Source organism: Ricinus communis, chromosome 1 (genome assembly GCF_019578655.1).
Source record: "Ricinus communis isolate WT05 ecotype wild-type chromosome 1, ASM1957865v1, whole genome shotgun sequence".
In the NCBI taxonomy this organism is placed as follows: domain Eukaryota; kingdom Viridiplantae; phylum Streptophyta; class Magnoliopsida; order Malpighiales; family Euphorbiaceae; genus Ricinus; species Ricinus communis.
Genome location: NC_063256.1, coordinates 31,189,495 through 31,205,558, shown reverse-complemented (window position 1 = coordinate 31,205,558; position 16,064 = coordinate 31,189,495). Strand labels below are relative to the sequence as shown.

Sequence of the window (16,064 nt, the reverse complement as noted above, 5' to 3'; positions counted from 1 at the left end):
CATAATCGGCCTTCTAAGTTAAAATTCAACGACTCAAGAAATACTTAAGTAACACCGGTTTAACCCGGCAAAGTTGATGTATTAACCACCATTAATTATTTTCCAAGGACAATGACCAACAAAGAAAAGTAATTGACATTCTATAAATCTAATTGTCAATCAGCTAAAATAGCATACTTAAGTGCATAAAGACATAGTATCCTAACATTCTAACAATATACATAATCAATTATAGCAATTTCAGATACAGCTAAAAGAAAGTTACAACAAAGAGAAAGGAACATACGGTTTACCCACCCCACACTTGAAGAACACACTGACCTTAGTGTAAAATGAAGTGGATACCCCGCATGGGAAGTACAAATAAGAAAAGCAAAATCAATAAAATCTAAGTAAATAACATGTTGGCATAATAAAGTAAAGAAAAGTAGAAAATGAAATAAAATATAACGAAGACTGCCTTGATCATTTGTCGCAGCTGGTGGAGTGAAGATCGGCGCGTCCTCAGCAAGGGCTGTGCTAATAGGCGGCGGGGGATCCTGAGTGGAAGGTGAGGCTGGTGGGGGCACCAGTGCATCCTAGGTAGGAGCTGTGCTTGTAGACAGTGGAGGGTCTTGAGTGGCAGTTAGAACTGGTGGCGGCTGGGTCACATCTAGAAAGCAATCGCTGAGGTCCAGCTTAATATCATCCAGGTCATCAAAGAATCGTTGCATTCTATCATTAATGCCATAATTAGTTATCATTTGAGTTGAGCTACCATCTGATCTGACTGTGTAACTTGCCTCTTGAGGCCCTTTAAGAGCTGCTGCAATAGGTCATTAAAGCCCTAGAGCTGTGCTCTGGTCTCCTCCCAAACTGCCTGAACTTAGTGAAGTGCTCCTCCTGAAGGTCTCAAAGCCTGTCTAGGTGATCCGCAAGGACACCTATCTGAGCACTAGAGGTGTTGGCATTGTATGAAGATGAAGCACCAGGAGAGGGGGCGAAAGCACGTGCCGGGTCAGGTATATCTTGAGGTCGTAGCTCTGATACGTCCACAGCTAGGTCCCGTGGTGCTCTAGCCTAGGCCTCCCTAACCTTCCGCAGGATCCGCCTGACTAATCTGTACTCAACACCGAGGGGCCCCTGAGAAGCTGTCACCATTCGTATGTTAACCATCTGGCAGACTCCTACTGGTAACATATCTTTATTTGTGTCAGGTCACTCAAAGAACTCTATAGTGAGCTCCCGATAGGTAGGGTCGATGATGTCAAAGAATCGAGCATATGGTAGGGTCTCAAAGAGCTCTCTGACCTTTGGGACTAGTCCGACCCTCTCTAGCGCGGTGAAGTCAATACACCATCCAGTCCTGACTTGCTTCCATCGAAGGGCTTGGAAGCACTGCTCGTGGTCTAAGGACAGAAATGTAAGCAGTTGATGTTTCATGGGGGCTGGTAGTGCCAAGGGTCTCTGAGGTCTGGCTAGCTGTGCTGGTGGTGCTGGAGCCTGCTGCTATAAAGAAGAAGCGTCTGCATCTGTGCGATGTCTCTTGTAGTGTGCTTGTCATGGAGGCTGCTGTCTGGTGCGTTCTGACGTTGTACCTAAAAAGATATTAGTCATTAACAGATGCACAGAAAATAAAGCATGCATAGTAGATAAATAATTCAAGCAGCATAGAAATTAAGCCGAAATTTTGACAGAATAATGACTGAACAAGCAAAATTACATAATAAGAATTAAATAACTAAACTATACCTTAATCAATATAGAAATTAAGACTAAAAGAAATTAAAAAATAAACTAAAAATAAAATAAAGAAGACAAAATAATAAAATAAAATAAATAAGACAAAATAATAAAATAAAATAAATAAGATAAAATAATAAAATAAAATAATAAAACAAAATAATAAAATAAAATAAAATTCAAAGAACATCAAGCAAAATAACATCAAATAGATAAGCAGAGAAAATAAAGAAAGGAGAAAAATAATAATAATAAAACTAATTAAATAAAAAAATAACAACTAACTATTAATAATGAAAAAAATTAGGAAATAAAAAAGAAACTTACTTGGTTAATGGCAAAAACGCGAGAAAATTGCACAAAATTGAAAATTTGTAGAGAATACTAGAGAAAATAGAAGAATCAGAAAGATTTTTGCTCTAAAACGATCGTGATACGCTAAAAGCCGATGTCCTTCTCCCCTTTTTATAGTCGCCGCACCCGACACGCGCGTGTTCTTCCCTGTGTGCACGACACGAGCCATGTCCAAGCCGTGCCCCCAATAAGACCGCATTCTCAAACGCCTTAAAATCAACACGATTTTGACACAGGCCGTATTGATGGACACAAGTCGTATTATCAACCGTGTGACTCTCAAGAACCATGTAGTTTCTAACTTTTATACTCAACACGCCCTAGGCAATAGGACACGGGCCGTGTAGAGTAGCATAGGCCTTGTGACTCTCGGGAACTGTGTAACTTCATTTTTCACATCTAACACGCCGTGGGAAGCTGGGAACGGGCCATATGGAGCAGCACAGACCGTGTTGAAGCCTAGAAATGTGCTTTTACTCCGTTTTTTGCACTAAAACATGTATAGCTTAATAATTTGCACAACCAAGGAAATTTTCACCCAAAACAACATAAAAATGTAGGGAGTTAAGTTCCAAACCAACTGAAATGTGAAAAACGAGGTAAGCATAAAGGATAATTTAAATTCTCAAAAGGAAATACATAAATGTAAAGAATAAGCTTGGAATGCCCCCCGAGAGCACTTCTTTTGACCAAGTCGTATAGCTGGACTTATGCAGAAAGTCAATCTCACTGGAATGACACCATATTGACCCGCTCCTCGATCTCAAGCGAGTCCTCATGATAATGCTTCAAACGATGCCCATTCACCTTAAAACTACCCCTATCGCGGTGATGCAACTCAAATGTGCTATATGGGAACACTTGCTGAATCACGAATGGCCCTGACTAGCGACTCCTGAGCTTCCTTAGGAACAAACAGAGACGTGAATTGTAGAGCAACACTCAGTCCCCAACTTGAACTCCTTTGAGGCCCTCAATCGCTTATCGTGACACTTCTTAGTCCGCTCCTTATAGATGACGGAGTTGTCATATGCTTGCTGATGCCACTCATCCAACTCATTGAGCTGCCACTATCTCTGTTTACCTGCAGAATCCATATCAAAATTACAAGTTCTTGAGGCCCAAAGGGCTCTATGCTCTAACTCAACAGGTAAATGGCAGGCTTTTCCATACACAAGCCTATAGGGTGTAAAACTTGTAAAGGTACGATAGGTTGTCCTGGATGCCCAAAGTGCATTATCTAACTTATTTGCCTAATCCTTCCTACTCACCCCCATGGTTTTCTCTAAAATGTATTTCAAGCCCGCATTGGTAACCTCTACTTGCCCACTAGTCTACGGGTGATAGGGTGTAGAAAACTTATAGGTCACTCCATATCGCTGAAGTACTCTCTCTAGTTGAGTATTAAAAAAATAAGTCCCTTTATCACTAATTACTGCCCTAGGTATGCCAAACTTAGCAAACAATCGCTTGACAAACTTAGTAACAACTCTAGCATCATCAATTTGGAAAGCTTGTGCTTTTGGCCACTTAGAGAAATACTCAACAGCAACAAGGATATACTTATTTCCAAAAGAAGAAGGAAAGGACCCCATGAAGTCAATGCCCCAAATATCAAAAATCTCAACCGTTTAAATGCTTGTTTGGGGCATCTCATCACGAGCAGAAATGTTACCTGACCTCTGGCATGCATCACAAACCTACACGAATGCTCTAGCATCGCAAAAAATGATCGGCCAATAGAATCCAGCCTCTAGAACCTTCCTAGCAGTGTGGTTAGCTGCTTGATGACCTCCCGTTGGTCCGTCATGGCAATGCCTCAAAATCTGGAGGATCTCCTTCCCGTACACGGATAGCCAAATCACTTGGTCTACACAAACTCGAAACAAAAAATGATCTTTCCAAATGTAGTACTTCAAATCAGCAAAGAATTTCTTCTTTTATTGAAATGTCATACCCTTTGGTAGGACCTTTGCAAACAAGTAATTTGCAAAATTAGAAAACCAAAGGATGTCCAAAGATACCTGAATGGAGCACAAGTACTCATCTAGAAAACTGTCATCAATAGCCCTCTCATCAAGTGCGTCTAGACTCGGGTTCTCCAATCTTGAAAGGTGATCTGCGGCCAAGTTCTTTGCACCCTTCTTATCCTTGATCTCAATGTCGAATTCCTGCAAAAGCAAAATTCGACGAATGAGTCTCGACTTAGCATCATGCTTTCCAAACAAGTACCTTAATACTGAGTGATCCGTGTAGACCACAGTCTTGGATAACACCAAGTATGAGTGGAACTTGTCAAACGCGTATACCACAGCAAGCAACTCCTTCTCAGTAGTGGTATAGTGCTCTTGGGCATCTGTCAATGTATTGCTAGCATCATAAATAGGTTGGAACTTATTATCAATCCTCTGTCCTAAAACAGCTCCAACTGCAAAATCACTAGCATCACATATTAGCTCAAAAGGCAGGCCCCCATTTAGATGAAACCGTAATAAGGGCTGTAGTTAGTTTCTCTTTAAGTAACCCAAAGGCCTGCAAACAGTCATCAGAAAATATAAATGGAACATCTTTTGCAAGCAATTGAGTCAAAGGTCTAGCAAGCTTAGAAAAGTTTTTAATGAACTTTCTATAAAAACCTGCATGACCAAGGAAACTCCTAACAGCCTTAACCGAGCTAGGGGGTGGCAACTTAGCAATAGTCTCTACTTTAGCTCTATCTACCTCCATCTCTACATGTGAAATCTTATGCGCTAGCACAATACACTCTTACCATAAAATAGCATTTTTTCCAATTCAGCACAAGGTTAGCTTCTACACAGCATGCAAGCATATGCTCTAAATTAAGAAAATAATGGGAGAAGGAGTTATCAAATACCGAGAAATCATCCATGAACACTTCCATGGATTCTTCAATCGTGTCATGGAAGATTGCCATCATACACCTCTTGAAAGTAGTAGGTGCATTGCACAAACCGAATGGCATCCTCCTATAACTCAACGTACCATAGGGGCAAGTGAAAGTGGTTTTCTCTTGGTCCTCAAGTGCAATGGGAATTTGAAAATAACCCGAAAAACTGTCAAGAAAGCAATAAAACATAGCCCTGATAAACGTTCTAATATCTAGTCAATAAAAGGAATGGAAAAATGGTCCTTCCGAGTTGCATCAATAAGCCTCTTATAATCAATGCAAACTCGAAAATTAGTTACCGTCCTAGTCGGTATTAGCTCATCCTTCTTATTCTTGACCACTGTCATACCTCCCTTCTTGGACACAACCTGCACAAGACTAATCCAAGAGCTGTCAGAAATAGGGTAAATCAAACCTGTATCCAGAAGTTTAATTACCTCCTTTTTTACTACTTCCTTCATGTTTGGGTTCAACCGTCGTTGTGGCTATACTACTGACCTATAACTATCCTCCATCAGGATCTTATGCAAACAATAGTTAGGGTTCATTCCAGGAATGTCTGCAATCTTGTATATCAAGGCCTCAGGTTATTTCTTGAGAGAGGCCAAAGTCATCTCCCTATCCAAAGGAGTCAAATCAGCTGCAATGATCATCGGCAGCTTCTCTGCCTCATCCAGATAGGCATAGGTCAAGTGCTTAAGCAACTCCTTCAACTATAGGGTTGGTGGCTCCTCAAGTGAAGGTCTCAATTTCTACACCCCTGACTTATCAATATCAACAAAATAGTCAGCAGACTTGCTAGGCTTACTAGCCAGCAAACAAGCAAGTTGTTCCAACACATCCTCGTTGGACAACTCCTCCTCATCCTCAGCCTGTAATGCCACTTGCAAATCTTCAAGTAATATCTCTTGCAATTTAGACCCCACAATATCATCCAAAACATCCACATAATATACAATATTATCATGGTCAAGTGAATTTCTCATAGAAGTGTTAAGGTCAAAGGTAATACTCTCATCACCTACTCTAAGTTGTAACTTCTCATCATATACATCTATAGCAGCCCTAGATGTTGCAAAGAATGGTCTACCTAAGATAAAGGTAAACTACTCTCAACCTCCATATCCATAACAACAAACAACAGGAAATATAAACTTATTTACCTTAACAAGTACATCCTCAACTATCCCCCTAGGAAATTTCACAGTCCTATCCGCTAACTGTATGCTCATCCTAGTAGGTTTTGGCTTACTTGAACCTAATTTTTCAAACAAACTGCTAAGCATTAAATTGATGCTAGCTCCTAAATCAGCTAAAGCATCATTAATATGCAAATCACCAATAATACAAGGAATAGTAAAACTCCCTTGATCACGCCTCTTTACTAGCAGCTTGTTTTGAAGAATGGTTGAGCACTCCTCATTTAGTGTCACTAGTCCCAAGTCCTCCAGCTTCCTTTTATTGCTTAGAATCTTCTTTAAGAATCTCGCATACCTGAGCATCTGCGATATAGCCTCAACAAAAGGTAGGTTAATCCTCAGCTGCTTAAATAAATCCAAAAACTTACCAAATTACTGATCAACCTTTTCCTGCTTCAACCTAGCAGGATATAGGATTAGTGGCTGGTATTCTCTCAGGACTCTTCTTCTTATCCTCAGCTCACGCAGGCTCTATCACTTTAGGCTTTGGCTCCTTCCTAGCTAGCTCATCCTGCACAACAATATCATCGTCAGCCATAGGTAAAGAGCTAGCTAACTGCTTACCGGATCTCAAGGTGACAGCCTTGTCATGCTCCCTCGGGTTTGACTCTGCGGTGCTGGAGAGCATCCCTGCCTATCTCTCAGCCAGCATCTTAGAAATCTGGCCTATCTGATTCTCCAAATTCTGTATGAAGGCCTGCTGATTTCTAAGAGTTGTGTCTGTTTGCTGAAATTTATTCTCTAAAGTGGACATAAACCTCATCATCAAATCCTCTAAATTGGGCTTCTTCTCATGGTTCTGGGTAGTTGAGAGAGAACAATCTGCTATTGGGGTTACTGCTGGTGCAACCGCTGAAATCCTGGTAGACCCTAGGTATTATTATTTCACCATTTGAAGTTGGGATGGTTTCTCCACCTTGGGTTATATGTTTTTGATGTATAGGTTATTCTGCTTCCTGGGCGCATTTCCCATATAATAAACCTGTTGAAGGTCAGCAGAAGAAGAAGATGAAGAAGAAGCAAACATACCTCCCGCATTACAGTTTGCACCGTAGTGCGGACCACCACAAAACTTCATGACCAATTTGTCTTTGCTTGGGTAGCATCTGAAATTTGGTTAATCTTCTTGGCTAAAAGCTCCACCTGAGCTGCCAAGGCTGATGTAGAATCTACCTGGTTCACCACTTCTTGCGGTCCTAGCCTACTCCTAGAAGACTGCCACTAATATGTGTTCATGGCCATCTCCTCAATTAAATTTTGGGCCTGCTCTAGCATCTTACTGTTGTGGCCCCACCAGCAACTGCATCTACTATCTGCCTCGTGGCTGAGTTCAAGCCACTGTAAAAAGTCTACACCTACATCTATAATGGCAAACCGTGGTGTGGGCAACATCTTAGCAAGTCCTTGTACCTCTCCCATGCATCATACATGCTCTCATTATCAAACTGCACAAAGAAGAAATGTCATTACGCATCTTAGCAGGAGGAAAGTACTTATAAAGAAATTTCTCAGCCAAAGAACTCTAAGTGGTGATAGTGTTAGCTGGTATGGACTATAGCCATCTCTTTGCTCTATCCCTCAAGGAAAATAAGAACAACCTAAGCCTAATGACATCATCGATAGTCCTATTTATCTTGAAGGTATCATAAATCTCCAATAAATTCACAATGTGGGCATTAGGACCTTCACTAGGCAAGCCCCTAAACTGTACACTCTGCTGCACCATCTGAATGACAATTGGCTTAACTTTAAAGTTATTTGCTGCAATAGCTAGCCTCACTATACTAGTGTGCGTCCCCTTTAGGGAAGGTCTAGCAAACTCATAATTATCCTATTTGCTTCAGCGACATTGTTGTTGCTGTCTCCCATGTCTACTGGTGTATGGACAGGAATCTCAATCTGCTCCTCCTCCTCCATGTCTAATCGCTTCCTTAGCTACTTGAGGGATCGCTCTGGTTTGGGCAAAGGGTCTACTGGTGCAGGATTAGAACTCCTGGTCATAAACTACCTAAATTGAACAAGTTAGTAACAACCCAAAAAAATAATTAAATAAAAAGCAATAACAAAAATAGAATGACTAAAGTAACAAATAGCAAATTTCACTCTAGTTTTCAAACAAGTCCCTGGCAACGGTGCCAAAAACCTGGTGCACTGCATATGCAACTATAACTAAGGCAGTGAACCTATCGATGTAGCCTAGCACAACTATAAATATTAAAATATCGTATCCCTTGGGAAAGTGAAATTCTAGAGTTACTGCTTCGCCCTTTGTTATCTACCTGATAACGCAATAATATATGCATTTTATATGTTATATATATACGTTGTTCTTCATGTTATCTTTGTATATTTAATCTTTTAGAGCTATTATTCATTGTTTTCAATATTTCTCTCCTCGGGTTCGTTTTGTTTTGTTTTTGTAGGAATTGGCTCGAGTTGCTAGGCGTTGGTGAGGATATTTGTAGTGTCGTTCATGGTCAAGCATGATGTCAAAGAGATACTCATGCCTAGAAGGATCTTATATCACGAAACAAGCAAGGGAAGCTATCCCTCGGCCACTCCGCGACTTGGCTTTCAAGGCCAATGATAAAGCAAAGAAACAGTCCACTCCGCCCCCTGCTCGCGGCCTACAATGCCACGCCGCGGCCTGACTGTGGCTAGATCTGCAAAACTGCATTTTGGACACCTGTCTAGTCAAATTTTTAGGGTGAAAACCTAGCCAAACTCTTGGATATCCTATGGTATAAATAGATTGTGAAAATAACCTGAAAAAAGGAGCCCCCTTCCTTCTTTTTCCTTAGTTTGTTTTCCTTTTCTAATTTATGTTACTTTTCTTTATGCTTTGAAGATTTATCAAAAACCTCATCATTCATTTATCAATCCAAGTATTTTCCTTTTCCTTTTTAAGTTGTTATTATGTTTTATTTTATAATCTATTTTGTTTATTTAACTATCATGAGTGAGTAGTTCTCTAATCTAGGGTTAAGTGAACCCTAGCCATGATTGATGTATGATTTGTCACTTTAATTCCTTAAATTAATTATTTAATTCCTCTTGCTTAATTGATTGTGCATATTCCAATACTAGATTAGGGATAATTAGTATTGTTATGATTCCATTATCTTTATCACAACGGGAGTTGGGTTTTGACGGATTTGAATATTTCAATTAAGGACATGAAATTCTCCACGAGAGTAGGTAGAATGGATTGTTAGGAAGTCAGGGTATTGAGTTTAATGTCTTTAATTTGCATGATTCCACGGGAGTAGGTTTTGATTGCATATTAGGGAAGCCATTGATACTCGGGAGAGATCTATGGTATTTTATAGGTTTACCTTTCCTTACGAACATTTATTTAATTAGTTTGGGGTAGGAACTTATCTTTGCGTTAATTATGCTAGTGGGGATACTTAATTCTAGGTGCTTTTTATCCTTGAATTTATTCTCATTACTACTATTTGCGCTAATTAGACTTAGATTAATTCATCCTCAATCATTGATTTGGTTACTTACTTAGCATTAATTAAAGTCAAGATTAGCTAGTTTTTACTACTTCAGTCTCTAGGGATTCGACCCTTGCTTGCCTGACTACATAGTTAGGAGGTCTAGTTAGGTTATTTTTTATAGGCATGAGACAGCCTTGTCACTAGCCTAAAATTAATAACGAATGTTTTCTAGATTTACTAATGACTAAAAGCTAAGTTCTAAATGGGATGCGAGAATGAATGAGTAAATAGAACAATTAAGACAAAAAAGTAAACCCAAAGGGAACCTAGACTAATTGGCAATCAAACAAAAGATAATAGATTATTGAGTCTGATTATGCTACCCGTAGACGGATTCTTAACTGAATTCGATTTCCCTCTCGAGACAACCGAATTCCTAAACCTAAGAACCTAAAGTTGGAATCTCTTCCTAATGATTGATTATTAAATTAGCCTTAAGCTTTAATCTGCCTCTATTAAGCTTTGTTAATTCTTAATCCGGTAAATTAATTAACCTTATCTCGAAGTGAAAATCGACATGATCTTGCAATTAAATTTCCAAACTCAATTAGAATTTCTCAATTGCTAAAAAAAAATCTGTGAGCAGTAATCAACACATTCAATGTAAAGAAAATTGAATGTAATTATTAATTGTAAAAAGAATATAGAAAGGAACTCAAACAATCCTAACAATTCAGTACTAAGCCAACATAGTAAGGAAAACCAATGGGTTCAACCACTCTAGCTACACATGTTCATGTCTAAAGCAAATAGGAATTCAATTACGGTGAAAGAACAAAGAAATCGGAACATATACACCCTTTTCCTAGAGTTGGATGAATAGCTCAAAGCCTTAATCCACACTGTAGTTAATCTCCAAAATTGCTTCTTGATTCACTCCAAAGCTCCTCCTCAATCTTCAGTCCAAAACCCATATCATGAATCTGATGTTCCAAGGTAGAATCTGTTTCCTAGAAGCCCCTTGAAATGCCTGACAACACGTCTAGGAAAATTACAACGGAAGATCAAAAGTTAAAATCGTCGATCTGGAACTCCCTTTTTCTTTTTTTGGCTTGTTCCTTTTATTCATTGCACAAATTCGGGCGTGTTCCAGCCCTTGTCCCCCGACATAGGCTATGTCTAGGCCGTGTTAGACTCCAATTGGCAGAATGAACTGAATCAACCATGGCCATGTCCTTGCCCATGTTTAGCCAACACGGGCCGTGTTCTACCCCATTTTAGCCAACACGGTATGTGCTCAAGGGCGTGGTACCCTCGGAAAATGTGTAGCTTCAAAGTGCTTAAGCTACACGGCCTGAAATTTCTGCACGGGCTCTAACATGGGCCGTGTTGACTTCTTAAAAGTCAACCCAAAATCAAACGCCTCTGATTATGTCTGTTTTTTGCCCGGAATTAATCTAGAATTGCTCAAACACTGATGACGGACCTATAAAATCTCTTGGAATACAAAAGGACACAAAACACGGGTGATCTTAGAATAAAAACACAATAATTGCTAAGAAAATACACAATAATATGCAAGCAAACATGTGTAAAACTATGCACATCAACTTCCTAGGTCTTTTAGCTTCTTTGGTAGTCTTCTTTGAGTGATTGCTAAACTCTTTTCCGACAGTTGCACCATCAATACTTCCTCAAGCTTCCTTTTATTAGAGAGGAGTTCCTTTAAGAATTTAGTATACTTGGGCATCTACAATAGAGCTTTCACAAAAGGTATGTTAATATGCAATTACTTAAAAAGTTCAAGAAACTTACTAAATTGTGCATCCAGATTATCATTTTGAAGTCAGGCTAGAAAGGGTATTCTAGGTTGATATTCCTTCATAAAAGGGGTAGCCTTGGGTGTTACTTCTAATTTATCCTCGACTTCAGCCTGTGTATCCTTTTTATCATCATTAACCTTCTCAGTTGTAGTAGATTCTTCATATACTTCATTCAGCTTAGTCTTTAGCTCTTTACTACTGTGCAATGTGATAACCTTAAGCTGCTCCTTAGGGTTAGCTTTTGTGTTGCTTGGCAAAATTTCTTAAGGTCTTTCACTCAAAAGCTTTGCAATCTGCCCCACTTAATTTTTCAAATTCTGAACCGAAGCTTGCTAGTTTCTAAGAGCAATCTCAGTAGTCTGGAACCTTGTTTCGGATGCAGATATAAACTTCTCCATCATCTCCTCTAGATTACTCCTTCTAGGAGGAGCCTACTACTAGTTTTGCTACTGAAAACCTGGGGGTGGAGGTCTTTGTTGATTCTGATTCCCTCAAGAGAAATTTGAATGATTTCTCCACCTCGGGTTATAGGTATTACTGTAAGGATTATTTTGTTACCTAGGAGCATTTTCCACATAATCAACTTGCTCTGGCTTAGCGAAGGTATTTCCATTTTGGCAATCTTGACTTTGATGACCACCCCCACACCAATCACGAGTCATAACTTGTGCTTGTATTCCAAATGAAGACATAGTCAAAGCATCCATCTTTCTACTCATGGCCTCTAGTTGTGCATTTACAGCTATTATAGGATCTATTGCATAGATTCCACTCCCTTTGACTCAAACTTGCTCTCTTGGATTCTGCCACTAGTAGTTCATGACTGCCATATCCTTAATAAGAACCATAGCTTGCTCAAGAGTCTTATTGTTTAGTGATGCACCTGCTGCAGCATTAATAGATTGTTTACTTATGTAATTTAGTCCATTAAAGAATGTCTGAATTTTCAGCCATAAAGGTAAACCATGATGTGGATAGCTCCTCAGTAAATCCTTGAAACATTCCCAGCAATCATACAGAGTCTCATTCTCTTGCTGAAGAAACCCTGCTAACTTGGTCGTCTTAGAAGGTGGAAAGTATCTCTCCAAGAGTTTCTCAGCCAGCTGATTTCAAGTCATAAATGTCCCAGCTGGGAATGATTTCAACCACTTCTTTGGCTTATCCTTAATGAGAATGGGAATAGCCTCAACCAAATAGCATCATTTGATACCCCATTGATCTTGAAGGTATCATAAATCTCTAGAAAATCATCCAAAAATGGGTGTTTGGATCCGCGTTGGGCAAACCATCAAACATGTAATTGTTTTGCACCATCTGAATAATGTTGGGCTTGCTCTCGAAGTTGTTTGCCACAACATTCAGCCTAACAATACTCGATGTAGCCCCATTAAGAGTTCTAGGGATTTTGAGTTGATGAATCATTTGGTCTTGTTTTTCTGGTAGGCATACAAAATTAAAGGAAAAATTTCAAATTTAAAATAAACATGCAACATACAAAAACATAAGAAACAAAACTCAACAATTAATCAATAAAATATTGGCACAATTCCCCAGCAACGACGATAAAAACTTGATATGTCTAAATTAGTACTCGTAAGTGTACAAACCGATTGATAGTACGGGAAAGTCCACCATGAGGTCGATCTCACAAGAAATTATAGAGCATATATTATAAAGACCAACTATCACAAAATACTAAAGGTAAATCTAAATGCTCGCCAATGTTTTGAGAATGGTCTATTGCCTTAATTTGTCTATTGCTAACTTTCACCTATCATGATGTTTATAGGTGATAAGGGGTTGCAACTTTATGAGTTACTCCATATTTCTTTAGTAAGGCACTAAATGTCTTGTTGCAAAAATATGTTCTCCCGTCACTAGTGATTGCTCTAGGCATTCCAAACCTACTAAAAATATTATTCTTTATGAATTTGCATACTGTCTTCGCATCATTATTTCGAGTAGCTATTGCTTCTATCCATTTAGACAAATAATCCACAGTAATAAGTATATATTCCTAGCCATGAAAAGGTGGAAATGGTCTCATAAAATCAATGCCCCACACATCAAATAGTTCAACCACAAGATTAAATGTTTGAGGCATTTCAGTTGGTTTGCTAATATTTCCACTTCTTTGGCACCAATGGCATTTAGCACAAAAGACATGTAACATCTTTAAATAACAAAGGCCAGAAGAAACCTGATTGCAAAATCCTGTAAGATGTTTTCTTACCACTAAAATGACCTCCACAATGCATTTCATGGCAAAAGGCCAAAATGCTTTGTTGCTCATCTTTAAGAACACATCATGTAATCATTTGATCAGAATAATGTTTAAACAAATATGGGTCATCCCAATAATAATGCCTATACACAGATAGAAATCATTTCTTTTCTTGCCATGTTAAGTTAGTTCTCGCAATATCACATGCCAAATAGTTTACAATGTTAGCATACTTTGACTCATGATTTACCATAAATAATTGTTCATTAGGGAAAGTCTCATTAATTACTTTTTTAGAACCAAGGTTATCAAAATCGAAAATCAACCTCAAAAGATGATCTGCTACTACATTTTCACTTCCTTTTTTTATCTTTTATCTTGATATAAGATATTTGCAATAAAAGCATCCACCTAATTTAGTCGTGGTTTAGCATTAGGCTTAGTTAAAAATATCTCAAAGCTGCATGATCTGAATGAACAATGACTATAAATCCTACCCAGTAAGATCTGAATTTGTCTAGTGAAAATACAACAGCTAGAAATTCTTTTTCAATTGTCGAATAGTTTATTTGGGCATCATCAAGAGTTTTGCTAGCATAATATATTACGTGTAAAGCTTTATCAACTCTTTGGCCTAGGACTGCTCCTATAGCATAATCAGATGCATCACACATTATTTCAAAGGGAAGAGACCAATCAAGTGCCATAATAATAAGTGTATTAGTCAATCTTTCTTTCAAGATGTTAAAAGTAGAAACGCATGCATCATTAAAGACAAAGTTAACATCTTTAGTCAGCAATTCAGTTAAAGGACGAGCAAGTTTAGAAAAGTCTTTAATAAAATGCCTATAAAATCCTGCATGGCCAAGAAAACTTCTAATACCCTTTACTGAAGTAGGAGAGGGCAGTTTGACAATTAAATCAATTTTTGCCTTGTCAACTTTAATACCTTTACTAGAAACAACATGTCCTAGCATAATACCTTGTTTAACCATGAAATGACTCTTTTCCCAGCTCAATGTTAAGTAACACTCAATGCATCTCTCGAGAACACGAGTCAGATTGCTTAGACATATATCAAATGAGGAGCCAAAAACTGGAAAATCATCCATAAATACCTCGATGTAGTCTTCTAACATGTTAGAGAAATATATAAAGCATACATCTTTGGAATGTTGCTAGAGCGTTGCAAAGCCAAAAGGCATCCCCTTAAACGCAAAAGTTCCAAAGGAATATGTAAAAGTTATATTTTATTGATCTTCAAGTGCAATAGGTACCTGATAATATCCTGAAGTCCATCAAGAAAACAATAAAATTCATGTCATGCTAAACGCTCTAATATTTGATCAATAAATAGAAGAGGAAAATGATCCTTCTTTGTTGCAGCGTTTAACTTTCTATAATCAATATACATTCTCCACCCTGTTGTCATTCTTGTAGGAAGTAATTCCCTTGTTTCATTCTTAAGAACTGTTGTGCCTGACTTTTTAGGCACTACATGAACATGACTTACCCAATTACTATCAACTATAGGGTATATAATACCCTTATCCAATAAATTCTTAACTTCTTTTTTTACAAATTCTTTCATGTTAAGCCGTTGTTGTGTATCTCTAACCGCTTTAGAATTGTCTTCTAAAATAATTTTATGCATACACATTGTTGCACTAATCCCCTTAATGTTAGAAATTCCCCACCCAATAGCTTTTCTAAGCATTTTCAATTCTCTAATAGTTGCCTCTTTCTCTGAAGGAGAAAGATCAGAGGCTATGATCACTAGATACGTATTCCTTTCTCCTAAGAAGACATATTTGAGTGTGTTAAGCAACTCCTTAAGCTCAACTTTAGGTGGTTCATTAATAATTTGTGATTTGATTCCAATGGATGAATGTAAAGGTTCAATGGTGCTTTCATCAAGTAACACTGGAATAGCTTCATCTAACTTATCATGTAAGTTTAAGACTTCTTCATCTAAATTTTCTTCGTGCTTTTCCAATGTTAATGTAATTTCTAACTTATCATCCTTATCCTGTAAATATGTTTCATAAACAAAATAATCCATGTAATCAATATATAATCATTCATTAATTGAAGTGCTAGGAGATATAGTTAGAGAATCAAACACTTTAAATTCTACAGTCTCTCTCAAGACTGTCATAGTCAGCTTCTCATTGTGCACGTTAATAACTATCTTGGTAGTTACCATGAAAGGTCTACCAAGGAGTACTGTTTGCTCTTTATCCCTTGCTAATGTACTTTCCATGTCAAGAACAACAAAGTCAGCAAGGATTATCAGTTTTCCTACCTGAATTAACAAATCTTCCACTATGCCTCTTGGATACTTAATCGACCTATCAGCTAGTTGCAGAGACATGGTAGTTGGCTTCA

General features: G+C 38.2%; 2 non-coding genes across 2 annotated transcripts; both read left to right on the top strand.

Annotated features, from left to right (window-relative positions):
- Positions 1-7,554: 7,554 nt before the first annotated feature.
- Positions 7,555-7,659, top strand: LOC112535303. Its single transcript, XR_003079462.1, has one exon. It is a non-coding gene; the product is annotated as a small nucleolar RNA R71 (small nucleolar RNA).
- Positions 7,660-12,412: 4,753 nt separating this feature from the next.
- On the top strand, positions 12,413-12,515 carry LOC112535304. Its single transcript, XR_003079463.2, has one exon. It is a non-coding gene; the product is annotated as a small nucleolar RNA R71 (small nucleolar RNA).
- The last annotated feature ends 3,549 nt before the right edge of the window (positions 12,516-16,064 follow it).